This window comes from Capsicum annuum, chromosome 2 (assembly GCF_002878395.1).
Source record: "Capsicum annuum cultivar UCD-10X-F1 chromosome 2, UCD10Xv1.1, whole genome shotgun sequence".
NCBI classification, from domain to species: domain Eukaryota; kingdom Viridiplantae; phylum Streptophyta; class Magnoliopsida; order Solanales; family Solanaceae; genus Capsicum; species Capsicum annuum.
Window position 1 is genome coordinate 75,724,442 of NC_061112.1, and position 17,583 is coordinate 75,742,024.

Genomic DNA, 17,583 nt, shown 5'->3' on the forward strand with positions numbered 1-17,583 from the left:
TTTAAAATGATAGATAGCAAATCAGTTGTCTCTCAAGTGCAGGAATTGCAAGTAATCATCCACGATCTCCTAGCGGAAGATATATCTTTGAAAATTACCTTAGTTGAACAAATTAAAAATGTCTTTATTACTCATATAAAATTTTTGTAGGTTTAATTGTGAATGATGCATTTCAAGTAGCATCGATAATTGAGAAGCTACCACCTATGTGGAAAGACTTTAAAAACTACTTGAAGCACAAATGCAAGGAGATGACTATCGAAGATCTTATTGTCCGACTACGTATTGAAGAGGATAATAAAGCTGCCGAGAGAAGGTCAAAAGGCAATTCTACAATTAATGAAGCACATATTGTAGAAGATGACCAAAATAATTTTAAGAAAAGGAAGAACGTTGAACATGAAAGCAATCAACCCAAGAAGAAATTCAAGAAAAAGCGCTTCAATTGTGGCAAGATTGGCCACAAGTCCACGGGTTATCGTGCCCCTAAGAAAGGCAAGAAAAAGGACCAAGCAAATATAATTGAGTCCAATAAAGAATGTGATGATCTATGTGCTATGCTTTCAGAATGCAACTTGGTGGGGAATCCTCGCGAATGGTGGATGGATTCACGTGCCACCCGCCATGTTTTTGCCAACAAAGAGTTGTTTTCGTCATTCGCTTTGGCTCAAGTAGAAGAAACGATCTATATGGCTGACTTCGCTACTGATAAAGTAGAAGGAACTGGAAAAATATGCTTGAAGATGACTTCCGACAAAGCATTGACACTTAACAATGTATTGTATGTTCCGGAGTTAAGGAAGAACTTTATTTCAGTTTTACTTCTAGACAAGACGAATTCAAATGTGTTTTTATTTCCAAAAAAATTGTACTCAGTAAAGGCAAAGTGTATGTAGGAAAAGGCTACCTCAATGAGGGCCTATTAAAAATGAATGTAATGAATGTTGAAATCAATAAAAGTTCAATATCTTTTTACTTGCTTGAGTCTTATAATTTGTGGCACGAACGTTTAGGCCATGTTAATTACAAAATGTTTCGAAAACTGATTAGCTTAGAAGTTTTGCCAAACTTTGAGTGCAATAAATCAAAATGTCAAACGTGTGTGGAATCAAAGTATGCAAAACATCCTTATAAGTCCGTTGAAAGAAATTCTAATCCCTTAGACTTAATACACACTGACATTTGTGATATGAAGTCAACACCATCACGTGGTGGAAAAAAGTATTTTATAACTTTTATTGACGATTGCACTAGATACTGTTACATCTACTTGCTAAACAATAAGGATGAAGCAATAGATGTGTTTAGGCAATACAAAACTAAAGTTGAAAATTAGTTAGAGAAAAAGGTAAAAATGATAAGAAGTGATAGGGGCGGAGAATATAAATCTCTCTTTGCACAAATATGTGTAGAGAATCGAATCATCCATCAAACTACAGCCCCATATTTACCTCAATCTAATGGAATTGAGAAAAGGAAAAACTAAACATTGAAGAAAATAATGAATGCATTACTTATAAGTTTTGGTTTACCGCAAAACTTGTGGGGGGAGGCTATCCTTACAGCTAATCGTATACTCAACAGAGTTCCCCATAGTAAGACACAATCAATTTCTTATGAAAAATGGAAAAGAACGAAACCCAACTTGAAATATTTCAAAGTGTGGGAGTGTCTAGCGAAGGTCCAAGCTTCTATGCCTAAAAGGGTTAAGATAGGACCTAAGACGGTGGACTGCGTGTTCATAGGATATGCTAAAAGTAGTAAAGCATATCGGTTTTTGGTTCATAAATCCAAACATCCGGATATAAATAAAAATACAGTAATTGAATCAGATAATGCTGAATTCTTTAAAAATATTTACCCGTATAAAGATAGACATGAACAATCTAGTGAAAAATCTAAACGACCTCGAAATGAACTAAGTGAGAATGTACATAATGAAGAGAATCCAAGACGTAGTACACATCAAAGAATGTCAACTTCGGTTGGATCATATTTTGTAACATTTCTCTTAGAAAATGAGCCTCAAACGTTTAAAGAAGCGATGTCGTCGTTAGACTCATCTTTTTAGAAAGAGGTAGTCAATAGTGAGATCGATTCAATCTTAAGCAACCATACGTAGGAATTGGTTGATCTTCCTCTAGAAAATAAATCTTTAGGTTCTAAATGGATCTTCAAAAGAAAAATGAAGGCGGATGATACTATTGACAAATACAAGGCAAAATTTGTAGTAAAAGGCTTCAAACAAAAAGAAGGTCTTGATTACTTTGATACATACTCGCCAGAAACAAGGATAACATCGATTCAAATGTTAATTGCCTTGGCGGCGGTATATGGTCTTGAAATCCATCCAATGGATGTGAAAACCGCATTCCTAAATGGAGAATTGAAAGAAGAAATTTACATGGAACAGCCTGAGGGTTTTATAGTTCCAGGAAAGGAGAATAAGGTGTGTAAACCTATTAAGTCGCTATATGAACTAAAGTAAGCACCTAAACAATGGCATACTAAGTTTGACCAAATCATGTTGGCAAACGGGTTCAAGATAAATGAATGTGATAAATGTGTTTATATTAAAGACACTCTGAATCACCAATTCATTATTTTTTTATATGTGGATGATATGTTGATCATCAGTAGAGATATTTTTGACATAAATGCAACGAAACGAATGCTTGAGAGCAAGTTTGATATGAAAGACCTTAGAGTTGCGGATGTGATCTTAGGTATAAGAATCCATAAAAATCCATAAGGGTTGGCATTGTCACAGTCTCATTATATAAAAAATGTACTTGACAAATTTAAGTATATGGAATTTGGTATTGCCAAGACTTTGGATGTGAGTTTTGCACTTCAAAAGAATGAAGGTGAAAGTGACTCACAATTGGAGTACGTAAGAGTATTGGGATGTTTAATGTATATAATGAACTGTACATGACCAGACATAGCATGCGATATTGAGTCGATACACGAGTAATCCCAACAAAACTCATTGGATAGCAATGAAAAGAGTTTTGGGGTATCTTAAATACACTCAAGACTATGCTTTGCATTATAATAAATATCCCGCGATACTTGAAGGATATAGTGATGCAAATTAGATCAAGGGATTGAACGAAGTAAAATCCACAAGTGAATTTATATTTACTATCGGTGGAGGAGCTGTCTCTTGGAAATCATCCAAACAGACATGTATTGCTCGATCTACAATGAAATCTAAATTTATCGCATTGGATAAAGCCGATGAAGAAGCAGAATGGATCCAAAATTTCTTGGAAGCTATTCCTTATTGGCATAAACCAGTGGCACCAGTATGTATACACTGTGATAGCCAAGAGGCAATAGGTAGGGCAGGGAGCATAATGTACAACGGTAAATGTCGTCACATAAGACGGAGACATAATATCATTAGAAAACTTCTCTCTATTGGAATTATCGATGTTGACTATGTAAAGTCAAAGAATAATGTGTTGGATCCACTTACAAAAGGCCTATCTAGAGAAGGAGTGGAAAGGACATCCAAGGAAATGGGTTTAAGGCCTAGGACAAGTTAGTATGGCAATAACTCTACCTAGCAAACTGGAGATCCCAAGAGCTAGGTTCAAAGAGATCAAACAAAGTTGTGTCTGACAGGTTTAACATTGCCAATTACCCAACTCATTCTCATGATGTAGGCAATGTGTAGTAAATAAGGATAAGAATTAAAGTGAAAAGTCTTTTAAAGATTATCTAAATTTGACAGATTTGACCAAATAATTTAATCGATAGGATTGAATGTTTAGAAATCACCTATGTGAGGGCTAAGTGGAAGCTGCTTCAAAGAAAATGTTAGTAAAGGCCTATTCTCTAAGCTCTCATGAAACCGAGACGTGTTCATGGCTGAAAAGAACAAAATCATGAGAACCATAAACAGTAAAAGGTTGGTTGTATGACATGTGTTGTCTAGGTGTACATTAAAGATGGGTGATTTAAAGATATCAAATCAACCGATTAACCAAGTGCATCCGATGTATGTTCACTACGGAAAGTTCAAAGGGAAACCTACTTATCCAGATGCAATTAGTCTTTGCTAAATGATCACATGCTTGTCCGTAAATTCTTCAAAAGGTAGTCATTCCCCATTCATATGGGGGATTGTTGGGTTCAAGGTGTATTTGAATGGAAAATAGAGGGAAAATGGTGGGGAGAAAGGAGACACTAATTAAGAAAGTGTACTCCCAAATTAGAAATTTCACTAATTTCTCCCACATTGGTGAGAGAAGAGAACTTGAAAGTGTTTATAATGAGAAACACTAACTCTACATGGATAGTGGGGCAAGGACAAGGTGATTCCTCACATCATCGTTGTCATCATCGTCGCTCGCTCGGCTTCGACTTTAAATTTGGATTTGGATTTGTCAAATGATCGATCAATGAGATCTAATTTTTTAGACAAAATTTATTTAGAACTTGTTTACAAGTGAAATGTTAATCCAAAATCTGATGGAATTAATTTTCTCCAAATGTGGACACATTTCAGGCGCAATTCCAATGCATACACAACGCACATCACGAAGGGATGCGACCCTTCGATAAAAGGCACACTGTTTTGCGTCGTAGGGTGATATGCGACTGCAGACACAATGTAAGTCGAGACCTGTGGACGCATTTCAAACGCAGATGCACACTGGAATGTGTAGAACTTTATCTACAGCTGCAGTCCAGGCGCATCTCTAGTGCAGTCCCTACGCAGGGACATGACTATTGCAAAAAAAATGTCTTTCAGCTGAACCAATGCATCCTTTCTGAAAGGATACACTTAAGGCTATAAATACCTGATATTTTCCTCAAGTATGGTAATCAATTTTGACATCAAAAACTCTCTTGTTATTAACAAAAACTCTGTGTGATCATTAAGCTGCTGAGCAAGTTTGTTGAATCCAACAATTTGAGGTATCGCTATTGTTTGGATTGAAGGCCATTTTATCCTGGGAGGAAGATTCCATAACCTCGGGTACAGTGAGGGGAATTATTCCTTAAGGACATTCCGTGAAGTCGGGGGACTTGGCCTTACAGATTCTGTTTCATCTTATTTTTGAAAATAAACATACTTCTTGGATAGATTATCAGTAATCTTGTGTTGAAGGTGTTAAAGAACTTCATAGGTGTTCTTGTTTATACAGGAACTTCTGTTGAAGTTGGTGTTACTTTTATACAGATTTTTGTACCCGAAACACCATAAAATAACACCAGTAACGAGGTTTCACATCATAACAATTAAATAACAAAAGAGAAGATACGGAAGAACGAATTGTTCACCTTTTTCGGGGCAGCAAAACTGGGATTACGAACTCTCGTCGGAACGACTTCCACCGCAGTTTCAGTTTTCCATAGGAATTCAAATGATCTTGATAGTTTTTTGCTATGAACAATTCTGCAAATAGCTTGGTTACGTAGGGTTAGAGATGCGCACCTCCAGAACTCTCAAATTTTCTCCCAAGCTTCCTCTGATAGTTAAAATCTCTTACAAATGGGGATCCCTGCCATCCAACTCCCCCTTTTAACAATAGAGTGGGGAGGGTTTATATAAAACTCAAAATTTCAAACTCTTTGAATAATCGTCGATGTGGGAACAAGCAAATTAAGGGTAATTTTAGGATTTTTCGTTGTGGAATAAGGTTATGAGCTGGAATCGTACAAATTTTGTATGAATTTGAGATTCAAATTTTTTCAAAATTCAAACGGATGCTGGATGAATTGGACGAGCGGGTCGGGTTTGGGTCAGTTCGTCGTTGTCGACGTTTGGTGTTGGTTTTATCATTGTTTTGTTGTGGTTGATTTTTTGGTGCGTTGAAATTATTGCTGTTGTACAACGTTTTTGTTGAAGTTGGCTATTAGATATTGATGTTGTTACACTATTACGGGTCGTTTGGTAGAGTGTATTGGAATATTAATGCATGCATTAGTTTAATGTGTATTAGTAGTACCTTGTTTGGTATACCTTTTTACCTATGTATAACTAATGCTAGAATTAGTTATTGTAATACCCCGAGATTCTAACCAATAGTACAACCATGACTCAAGCTCATGAGATATAAATTATAGTCTTTTGGTTGTTTTCTGATCAAGGGTGATGTGTATTAAGGCCTCAAAGATGTCCTAGCGATTAGGTGAATCAAAACACTCCTTATCGATTGAATTCTTGGGAAGAATATTGTCATAGATAATCGATACTAATTTCGAATTAGATTTCCAACGATACTAATTTCACCAAAATCTGGTATCGGATCAAAGAGTTATACCCATTTTACTCCAACATGTCAGGCTGGAAAACTGAGTGACGACATTCGTGATAAGCTGTCACAAGCGTGACAACGTATCACCAATATCGTCAGCCTTAGATAGATTTCCACCCTCAGTGACGACATTTTGTGATAAGTCGTCACGAGTGTGACGACTTATCACCAATTTCGTTAACCTTAACCAGAAAATCATAAATCCCACCCTTTTGTGACGATATTTCGTGATAACTTATCACCAGTCTGACGACTTATCACGAATGTCGTCAGCTATTTATTTTAGCAATTAAGGGAAGTTTTTGCAAGGGTATTTTGGTCTTTTCCCATCTTTTGGAAGCCTCTATAAATATGAGAATCCTCATCCAAACCCTAATTTCTCCATTTTCTCTTCCAATTCTCTTAAAAATATCTAGGGTTTCAATCAAAAATATTAATCTTCCAAAAATCATCCATAAATCTTCAAGATTTCTTCAAGAACCAAGTTCCTCATAGTATGGGCTTCAAGAAATATTTATTACAAGTGCGGATAGAGTCTCAAGCACTAGAGTTCATCCAATTTCAAAGATTAAGGTATGTGGGGTTTGAACAAGAACACTTCTTTCGTTCTTGTGCCCAAAGATTTAATTTCTACTATTGAATTTCATGAATTTCCAAGTGGGATTACACCCAAATTACTTTATTAATGATTTATGAGATTTGAGTTGTTCAAGTTTAATATACAAGATTATTTCATCATTTTATTTCTTAAATTGAGAACTTATGCCATGAGTTGAATATAGTTATTATGAATTGATGGTTTCCGAATGATTTGAGATAAGTGTCATGATTTAAGCTTTTCTATGAGAAGTTTGATTTTTGAATATATATTGACATTTGAGATTGAGAGTCAACAATGAGTTCTTTGATGTTTTCTTAAAGTTTTTGACATTTGATATGAGTTAATGAGCATGTACACTTGATGTTGAGAAAGATTGCTTGAGTTTGAGTCGAGTTAGGAATCCACAATTATTTTGATTTAAAGATGAAAAATATTTATAATTTGGTCTCTATGGTAGACCCTTGAGTTGATTAAGGTGGATTTCCTAACGCATTCTGAGCTTAAGTATGGGAGTAGTATTTAGCACCAAGCGGGAAGTGTGGGTTTAGCGCATCCTACTTCCCCAGAACTACGAGCCACCATAGGATTAAGATTAAGGGTCAAAGGCCAAGACAGTGATCACTAAAGTTAAGGTTCTACTCTGATGGCAAGGATAGAACAGCTCTCCCCAACGTGGGCAAGACGTTGGACTCCATATAAGCTCACATGGCTTATATCGGTTATAAAAAACTCCCAAGTCCATAATAGTCCAAGTTTCATGAGTTACCGAGTCACTCTAAGTCACGAGTCAAAGAGTTTGAGTTGAATCCAATGGTTCATGAGATTTAAGAAGCACGTGTTATTATTGATGATTTATGGAAACTATGTTTCAGGTAATTCAAGCGAAGAGAGTTATTAGTGTCAGCATGCATGATTTTCTTATACAATTATGATATTATTTAAAATGTTGCCTGCACCCCCACATACTCAGTACATTCCCAAGTACTGATTCACATACTCTTCTGTGTTCTATACTCCCTCGTGATGTAGGTTCAGGTGCTCAGTCTCAGCGGCGACAGTGATTTTCGAGTACCTCCATCTACATTCCTGTAGTTGGTGAGTCCTCATGGTTCGAGGACCTATGTCCCTGACTTTTGATTTTACTAGCAGATGATTACTTCTTTTTAGTTCAGTACGAGTCAGTTGGGGATCTGTCCCAATGGCTCCTCAGTCTTATATAGCAGAGGCTTGGTCAGACTAAAGTAAAGTGTCAGTATGTACAGAATTTCAGTATTGTGATTGTACAGGCTAGTTTTTTATCTTATTCCAGTATGTTCATGATATGTCATTCTCTCTTATTTTAGCATGACTATTGTCAAAGTGAGTTCTAGAAGTGATGATAGGCTTAGAGGGTTAGCTTGAGGTCGTGTGTGGCCTTAAGCACCGTGTGACATCTCGGGATGGGATCTTGGGGCGTTACAGTTATACACTCTATTGTATATTAAGGTGTGTATTACTAATACCTCAAAATCCATGGCATTAGTAATGCAATGGATCTAATGCATGCATTAACATGCTTAAAGACCCTATTACCCCTCAAAAAAATTTCCGCATCTTTTCCAACATATATATTGAGGGTATTATGTAAAAAAAAATTTTAAAAATTATGTAATTCATATTTTTTTTAATACATCGAACCAAACACTGCATAAGAAAAATACAAGCATAACTAATACAAGCATTACTAATACACCATATTTTGCATTATTCTTATACACTCTACCAAACGACCCCTTAAGGGGGAAAGGGGAATGAGAGCTGGGTTACTTTTATGTTTTAGCTAGGCTGGGTCGAGGCTGATTGGGCCTGGGGAAATGGGTCAGTTTCAGGTGGGCTGGGCAGTGTATGGATTGAATAGGCTGAAGGCCACTGGGCTTGGGTAATGGTTTTTGGGGTTAATTATTGGGTTGTTGCTTAAGAATTAAAAAATGAAATTGAGCTAAGTGTACTTGGGCTGGGGATATTGAGTAACAAAGGGATTGAATTTAATAGCCATTTTATCTTACAATTCAATCAATTGGAAAAAGTTAAGATGAAATTAACTTCTAATTAATTTAATAATTTTCTCAAATTCAATAATTTTAGAATAAATCTTAAATAAAATACAATTATATTTTATTTCTTTTTTTTTCAAAAATAATAATATAGTAATAATAAAAAAAAATAAAAATTAAGAAACTAATTATATCGTCAATTTCTTATTTTCAATCAATCTTAAGGAAAGTAGAATATTTGCACTTTTTCAATCAAAATAAATTCAAAACAATTTCTTTAACTGATAATTATATGATTTTAAACACAAAATATATTAATTTTACCAAAATTCAAAAGGTAAGGTCAAAATTTATTTCAAAATTACTAAAAATAAATATTTTAAAACTATTTAAAATTTCGAAATTCAAAAAACCAATTTGGAATGTGGAGGGCAAACATTAGGTGTCAACAATACTGAATAGAATTCCTAGCAAAGCAATATCTAAAACTCTATACGAGTTGTGGACTTGTAAGAAGCCTAGTATTAGGCACTTGCATGTATGGGGATGTCCAACCGAAGTAAGGGCTTATAAGCTTAATGAAAAGAAGATGGATTCAAGAACTGTTAGTTGCTATTTTGTAGGTTACTCAGAAAGATCAAGAGGTATTAAGTTTTACGACTACTCGAATAGATCCCTTTTCGAGACAGGGAATGCCAAATTTATTGAGGATATTGATTATAGTGGGAGTAATCAAAACAAACAAATTATTTTTGAAGAGGAATTTGATCATATTGATTCTAGTGAAAATGACCAGATTATTTTACCAAATGTGTTTCAACTTGTAACTTAGGATTATGAAGAAAACGTAACGATATTACCTCACGTTCAATAACCTCAAGTTGAAGTGCCTAAAAAAATATAGCAGAGAAAGGAGAAATGTAATTTCAGATGATTATGTTGTTTATCTTCAAGAACATGATTTTGACATGGGATTGGAAGATGATCTATAACCTTTAGTCAATTGAAATCTTATCAAAGTTCTACTAAATGAATTGAAGCCATGAAAGATGAGTTAAAGTTTATGAAAGAGAATGACATTTGGGATCTTGTCGAGTTACCACAAGGATCGAAATCAATTAATTATAAATGAATTTTTAAAATCAAGCATGATTTAAAAGGTAACATCAAAATATATAAAGCATGCCTAGTTGCTAAGGGATTCACGCAAAAGGAAGACATAGATTTTAAAGAGACATTTTCACCAGTTTCATTAAAAGACTCCTTTAGAATCATTATGGCACTTGTAGCTCATTATGATTTAAAACGACATTAAATGGACGTAAAGACTGCATTTCTCAATGGAGACATTGAAAAAATAATATGTAGGGTGCAACCAGAAACCTTTGAGTCTCAAGATTCAAAGCACCTTGCATGTAAACTTAATAAGTCCATATATGGTTTAAAACAGACATCCCGTCAGTGGTACCGAAAGTTTGATCAGGTGATAACCTCTTTTGATTTTAAGAAAAACACCGTTGATCAGTGCATATATCTCACGTTCAATGGGAGCAAATTTGTTATCCTTGTGCTATATATAGATGACATTCTACTGGCAAGCAATGATGTAGATTTATTGCATGAAATTAAGAAATTTCTGTCAAGTAAATTTGAAATGAAAAATCTTGGTGAGACGGTCTTTGTTCTAAGTATAGAAATCTGTAGGGATCGCACTAATAACGTTCTTGAACGATCGAAAAAGACTTATTTTGATAAGGTGCTATGTAGATTTGGCATACAAAATTGTGCACCAGGAGATACGCTTGTGGCAAAGGGTGATACATTTAGTTTGCGCCAATGTACAGATTTGGACATAGAGAAAAAGAGATGGATAAAATTCTATATGCATCAGCAGTGGAAAGTCTCATGTATGCACAAGTTTGTACGCATCCAGATATTCCATACATAGTAGGAATGTTGGGGCGATATTTAAGTAATCAGAGAATAGATCAATGAAAAACTGTAAACAGGTTATGAGGTATCTTCAAATAACTAAAGATTACATGCTCACTTATCAGAGGTCGGGTCATTTATAGATCGTATGGTATTTAGATTCAGATGTCTTGATAGTAGGAGATCTACATCAGGTTATGTTTTCATGATGGCTAGAGGAGCTATTTCTTGAAAAAGTGAAACAAACATTAATAGATTCTTCTACAATGGAAATCAAATTTGTGGCCTACTATGAAGCATCAAATTAGGGAATATGACTAAGAAATTTTATCACTAGAATACAAGTAGTCAGTGGCAAAGAAAGACCATTGAAAATTTATTGTGATAATGAGTCTGCTGAGTTATATTCGAAGAACAATCGAAGTTCGTCAAAGTCAAAACATATAGACATTAAGTTTTTGGCTGTGAAAGAAAGGGTTCAGAGAATTTTATGTTGATTAAGCATACTATTACAAACTTGATGATTACGGATCCGCTCACGAAGGGTTAGCCACCTAAAGTAGTTTCATGTGCATGTGACTCATTTGAGTGTTGTCAAATTTGGTGATGAGCCATATTAGTATGAGTTTATTATTTTATTTATGCTATTGAAATGTTAAAGTTTATTTTCTACACAGACTCAAGTTTATGAAATCTATGAATTTCGTGTGTTTATTGATAACTCTATAAAATAAAGATATTAACTTTCCATTGCAGTTTTGTATAAGGTATAGAAAAGTGATTTTGGACTATTAAAGTCATAAGGTAGGACCATTTGGGAATAGGCATGACTTAGATCATTTTACATGTAATTTTCTTATCTAATCATTGTCATTGCTATTGTTGATTGTTGTGACCGTTGATGGATTTAGTTTCGAATAGATGTTACTTGTCACACCCCCTTTTTAACAAAAAAGATTGATTTTAAGTTTAAAAGAGTTTTTATTATTAAGTGACAAAAGATTAAAAAAAAATTCGAAAAAAGACTTTTTACGATTAAACTGAGAGTCGCCACTTGTTGTCGCGCCCTATTTCGAACCGTTCGAAACAGCATACAACATGTGGTGGGATTTCGTGACTCTTGGATTTTGAAAATTTATTTTTTAGAATCGTCACCTAACTTTTAGGAAAATTAGGAGAAAACCATCTTTATGTAGAAAACTCTGTTTTGATCTTTCGAAAACATTTAGAGATTCTAAGAGTTTTAGTTACTCGAGGAATAGGTATTAGGCACCCCTCGGAGTCTATCCGAAGATAGTCCTTACACTTAGTTTAAGAAAAATCATTGATTTTATTTATTTGCGAAAATAATGGTAAGTACATATATGTTTATCAAATTTAAAAAAAAAAAACACAAGGTACATAAACATATTCTTGTGATATATGAAAAGTAACATAATTTATTACCAAAATAACACACATATTTTTTATATAAAAGAAACATGAAAGTGAAGCGAAAAATTTAGCATTAGCATTTTTCTTGTACCAAAACTTAAAGTTTTAAAATTTATACAGTTTCATGATGTATAAGTGTGTAAAAAAAATTATGTGATAAAAGAGAATATCGTTAAGAAATATGTAAATATTATTTATTTATGAATTATCATGTACATATGAAAAATTATTTATTTCGAAAACAAGTGTATGCAAAGTGCGTTTCTCAAAAAAGGGTAAAAGTATATAAAATATTGGAATACATTAATGCATTAATTTTGAGTAGATAAAGACTTACACACTAAGAGGGATCGCACAATTATTCGTTTATTTGTAAGTATTCATTTATTTGTAAGTGTATTTTAAAAGGGCTAGTTAAGAATGGACAAAAATAGTAGTAGAAACAATATTTTGCATAAGAGTATGTCTACATGTACCTTGTGTCTTAATCCCGTTTGGATTTTTACTAAAGAAAAATATATCTAGGGATAGTGTAAAAAGGGTGAATAAAAAAGTGATAAAATATTCATATCATTTAATTTACTCAAGTGAGTCGGAATTGATAAGTGGTTTCATAGAAACACAAGTATGAATTATTTGTATGATCGTATCAAAAACTTCTCTTTTGTTTTAAAAAAAAGTGTTGGGGTTGCGACCTTATTTATTTTACACAATATGAGGACAACCATTAATTATTTTGAGTTACTAAAATCCTTTTTATTTAAGAAAATCCATTTGTCTAATCATGTGGTGATTGCCAAAAGGGTTATGATGTTATCTTATTCGGTATTCCGAAGGAAACCCACAAATTATAAAGCAATATAAACGAAGTAAAGCAATAAAGCTTCAATAACCAACAATAACTAATTATCGTCTCAAGTTTTAACCCAAATAACAACATAGTATTATACTAAATAAAGAGAAGGAACTAAGCAATACTAGACTCCTAACGAGCTTGAGTTTTCAAGTATATGCAATCCCCAAGCTCTGCGATCCTATTAGAGATTGACCCGATAGTTGAATCAAAATAAATTCCATTGCGAAACTCCAACTACCGAGTTCACATATAAAAATAAAAGGATAAGAATTAGTAACTAATCAGATAAAGATGCATATAAAAAATGAAACGAGATCATGCTTTGAATAAAGGACTTTATTAAATAGCACCTCGGGAACCAAATGCAAGCTCAGCTCATGATTTCATGAGCCAAGCAAAATTAAAAAACACTTAGAAAGGCGAAACTAGGATATTTAACCCCTTTCTGGATGCGGAATTAACAAACAAAACACACAACAACCACACCTAAATTTTGAGCCAGAAACTTACCCAAAATGCTACAAAAGATGCTCACAAACCAACCATAACATATGGAAGGACAGAGTGACACAAATTAACAAATATCATGTGATTAAATTGAGAGAAATATCACGCACTTGTAAAATAAATAATGAACATAGGCTCCTATGATCGCATTAAAATTCCTGCAACGGTCCAGACTCCGAATTCTAAGGGAGACTTTGACCACCAAAACCAAAATACACAAATGATGACCAAGCTTTTCTTTGCATTCATTAACCTGGGCTAGACCAACCTACCAAAACTATAGTCTTTTAAGTCATAAGTGAGCACACATATATATATGGATTTATGGGACTGTGCTAATCATGATGAATACTTGCCAATCCATCGCAACCTTTGATGGTATTATACATGTATAATGGCAAATCAATTCAAATATTTCTCAACTTTCTCACATAAAAAATGCTAAAATGACTGCCTAAAACATTGTCGTTCAATATATCCAAAGACAATGTGAACATATCTCAGAATTAACGAGAGACTTTAGAAAAAAACGATGTTCTATAACTTAATTTGCAAAAAAAAAAAAAAAAAACGAACAGCCATGTTGAACAAGATGAGCATTTATATTCAGGAAGCCAGAATAGGTGAGGGATAAATGAGTAAAAAAGAAACAAAGACGAACTTATGCAATAGATTAAGCACAATTCTACCTTCTCTATTTAAGTTTGAAACCTTTCGAGATATGTCCATAACTCCCCAAACTATATGTTTTTTTTTACATAATAAAACATAGCAGCCCCCTAAAATCTTTAACTTGAAGCGAAATAAATCTCATTCACTTATCCTTATTGCACCTTTGAGCGGAGAAAGACAAAATAGAAAAGAAAATTTTCAAATCGTGACATGTTTGGATGCAAAACAAGCACATGACGAGATTAAATGAAATGATGCTTTAACCTTCTTTAAAGTAAAAGAAACAAAGACTGAATTCCCGTTATGGATACACAAGTAGTAATAAAACAAGAGCATGATCAAATCATTCCATAATAACTTTGAATATAAAAAACATGAGAGTATAATCTATGGCTAAACTCGTCACTGTCAAAATTTCTAGGCGAATTCAAAAATTAGGTGGGAAAGACACTTTAAGACGAGATTTGCAAAAAATAAAATGACTAGTAATGCTAAAGAGGAGATGCGTCACACATTTCAAACGCTTAGATACAAAATGACACTGAATGAAGAAAAATCATCCTCCGACTTGATTTCACTGAAAAAACAACAATACCAACACGGACTCAAAGCCCGGACAAACTTTTTTTCAACAACAACCATATCAATTTGATCGGAATACATACAACCAACCCAGGCTCGCAAGCGAATCCGCTTATGCAAGAATGGCAGCAACGACATGAATTTGACCAAACTAAACGATACACATGAAATTTGCAAACTAGTTGATTTACGTCCTTAATTTTCGAAGGAGAACATAGCAACCGCACCTTCCTTCGCCATAACAAATTAATACGTAACAAAACAGCCACGAAACCATCACATTAACACAACATCGGAACCACTTAGCCTCCAATTCCAATTTCCAGAAAACAAATTTCCCAACTAAGTTTTCCCACTTTCCTTTATTATTTGTTTTTCTTAAGAAAAAACTGTTCTGCCTACATGAATACACCACAGAGTAAACCTCTACATACTTACAAGCTTGTGTATTCATGTGCGAGACAATTTTCGAAATCGAAAATTATATTCATTCGTGAATCTAAAAGAAGACAACATCAACGATATGGATTCCAAAATAAAACCGCACACCAATGGGACGAAAATAGATGGACTAGTAACTAAAATTAGACGAGGGAGGGAAGTTCGCACCTTACGTTGTGCAGCAAATCATAGCTTTTCGTCAAGTATTCCGGCCACTCAGACTCGAGTTGCAAAATCAACAGAAAAAATCAATGATTCTAGTAACTTCGTTGGTGGATTTCTAGATTTCAAAAACTAATTTTTCCTTCTTTTTTTTTCAACTTTTGGACCCGTTTTCACTTTCTTTTTTATTTCTCCTCTTTTTCTCTCTTGCTTCTTGCTTTTCTCCCCTTTTCCAAACTTCACTGGTTTTTCCTTACTTTCTCACAATTTTTTTCTTAATTCTTTTCTTCTCCTCTGCTTTATCTTCCTTGTCCTCAAAGGGGTGGAAATCCGGCTATTTATAGCCAAAATCCGGACTTTAAAGTCCGGATTTGAGACAACAAATAAGTAAACCGCGGGAGAAACAGAGAATTTGAATTTTTGAATTCAAATCTCTAAAGCAAATCCATCGATTTCAACCTTTTCAGGCGACTTGTGGCGGATTTGACGTTAATGACGAGTTGTTACATCATTTCGGGTCCAATTTTCCTGAGTTTAGCGGGTTTCGCAGGTCTGGAATGACAAGATGGGATTAGTTCGCGTAGGGTGAAAGCCATGGCTGCCTATGGCTGCCATTTTTGTCGATGAAGAAGGGAAAAGAGAAGAAAGAAAGTCCATGGCTGTTCGTATCGTTGTTTTGAGAAAGAGAAATGGGTCAACGTATGGGGGAATGCGTGTATTGGGGAGTGTGGAAAAGCCATATAATGGGTTGTTTATGTTGATTATAATTTGGACCGTTCGATCAAAAATAAATATTTTAAAATAAGAGTTCGGAACCAAAATATATCAAGAAATTAAAAAAATATTAAATATAACATATTTTTAAAATGGTACCATAATATGCTTAACTCAAAGAGAGTTATATGCATTATTTTTAACGAAAATGAGCAAATAGAGTTAAGTTTCAGAAAATGTACATAACTCACTTAATAAATGAGTTATGCATTTTTTTTTAAAGAGAGTTATGTAAAAGAAGTTACATAACTCTATTAAAAAGAGAGTTATGCATTTATTTTTACATAACTCATTTTATAAGTGAGTTATGTAACATAAGTCACACAACTCTCTTAAAAAGAGAGTTATGCACTTTTTTCTATATGGCTTACTCAAAAAGTGAGTTATATAATAAAAGTTACATAACTTATTTTTTTCTTTTACGTAAATATAATAAAAATTATATAACTCACTTTATAAAAACTTACATATTATGTGAATAATTAATTTATCTTTTAAAGTTTTATTTTTTTTAGAAAGAAGGCTAACTATTACGAAATGGAGAGAGCAAAACTCACTGATTATGTGAGCTATTCAAATATAAAATAAGTTTAAAATAATGAGTTATCCATTGAATATAGCTTGGATAACTTTATTAGTGATATGAATATGGTGCAAAAAATATATGAGTTATGCAAAAAGTTGATATGTTCATCAAAAACGTTTGTCAGTCATAAAAGTACCATCAGAAAAAAATGTAAAATTTACAAAAAATGAGTTATCCTTCTTATTTCTATAAAACTCACACACACACACACACACACATATATATATTCCCTCAGTTGTAAAAAGAATGATTTAATTTGACTTGACATGGAGTTAAGAAAATAAAGAAGACTTTTTAATTTTGTGGTATTAAATTAAAGATATGTCAAATATACCAAATTGTCCTTCAATATTGTGGTCTTAAACATGTCATGTGGAAAGTTAAAATTAAAAAGTTACTAAAAGGGAAAAGGGGTCATTCATTTTGAAACGAACTAAAAAGAAAAGTAGGTCATTCTTTTTTAAACAGAGGGAGTATATATAAATTCAGTCAACGAATCATCGTCATTGATAATTCATTCTCCATAATTTACCAATCCTTGTGATGAGAACGAATTTGGATACTGTCCAACTATAAATAAATTAAAATCATCATTTTTTATTTTCATTCTTCTAAAAATAGATTCTACAAAGTCTCTGTAACCAATTGAAATTGGATACTTGACGTTAAACTTAGGGGAGATACTATAATATATTATATTTTCCTCGTGAATAATTTTGACATCCCAA

General features: G+C 33.6%; 1 long non-coding RNA gene across 1 annotated transcript; it reads right to left on the reverse strand.

Annotated features, from left to right (window-relative positions):
* Positions 1 to 13,128: 13,128 nt before the first annotated feature.
* Positions 13,129 to 16,217, reverse strand: LOC124895885. Its single transcript, XR_007051971.1, has 2 exons — positions 15,502 to 16,217; positions 13,129 to 13,365 (listed from the first exon to the last, which is right to left on the reverse strand). It is a non-coding gene; the product is annotated as an uncharacterized LOC124895885 (long non-coding RNA).
* Between the last annotated feature and the right edge of the window lie 1,366 nt (positions 16,218 to 17,583).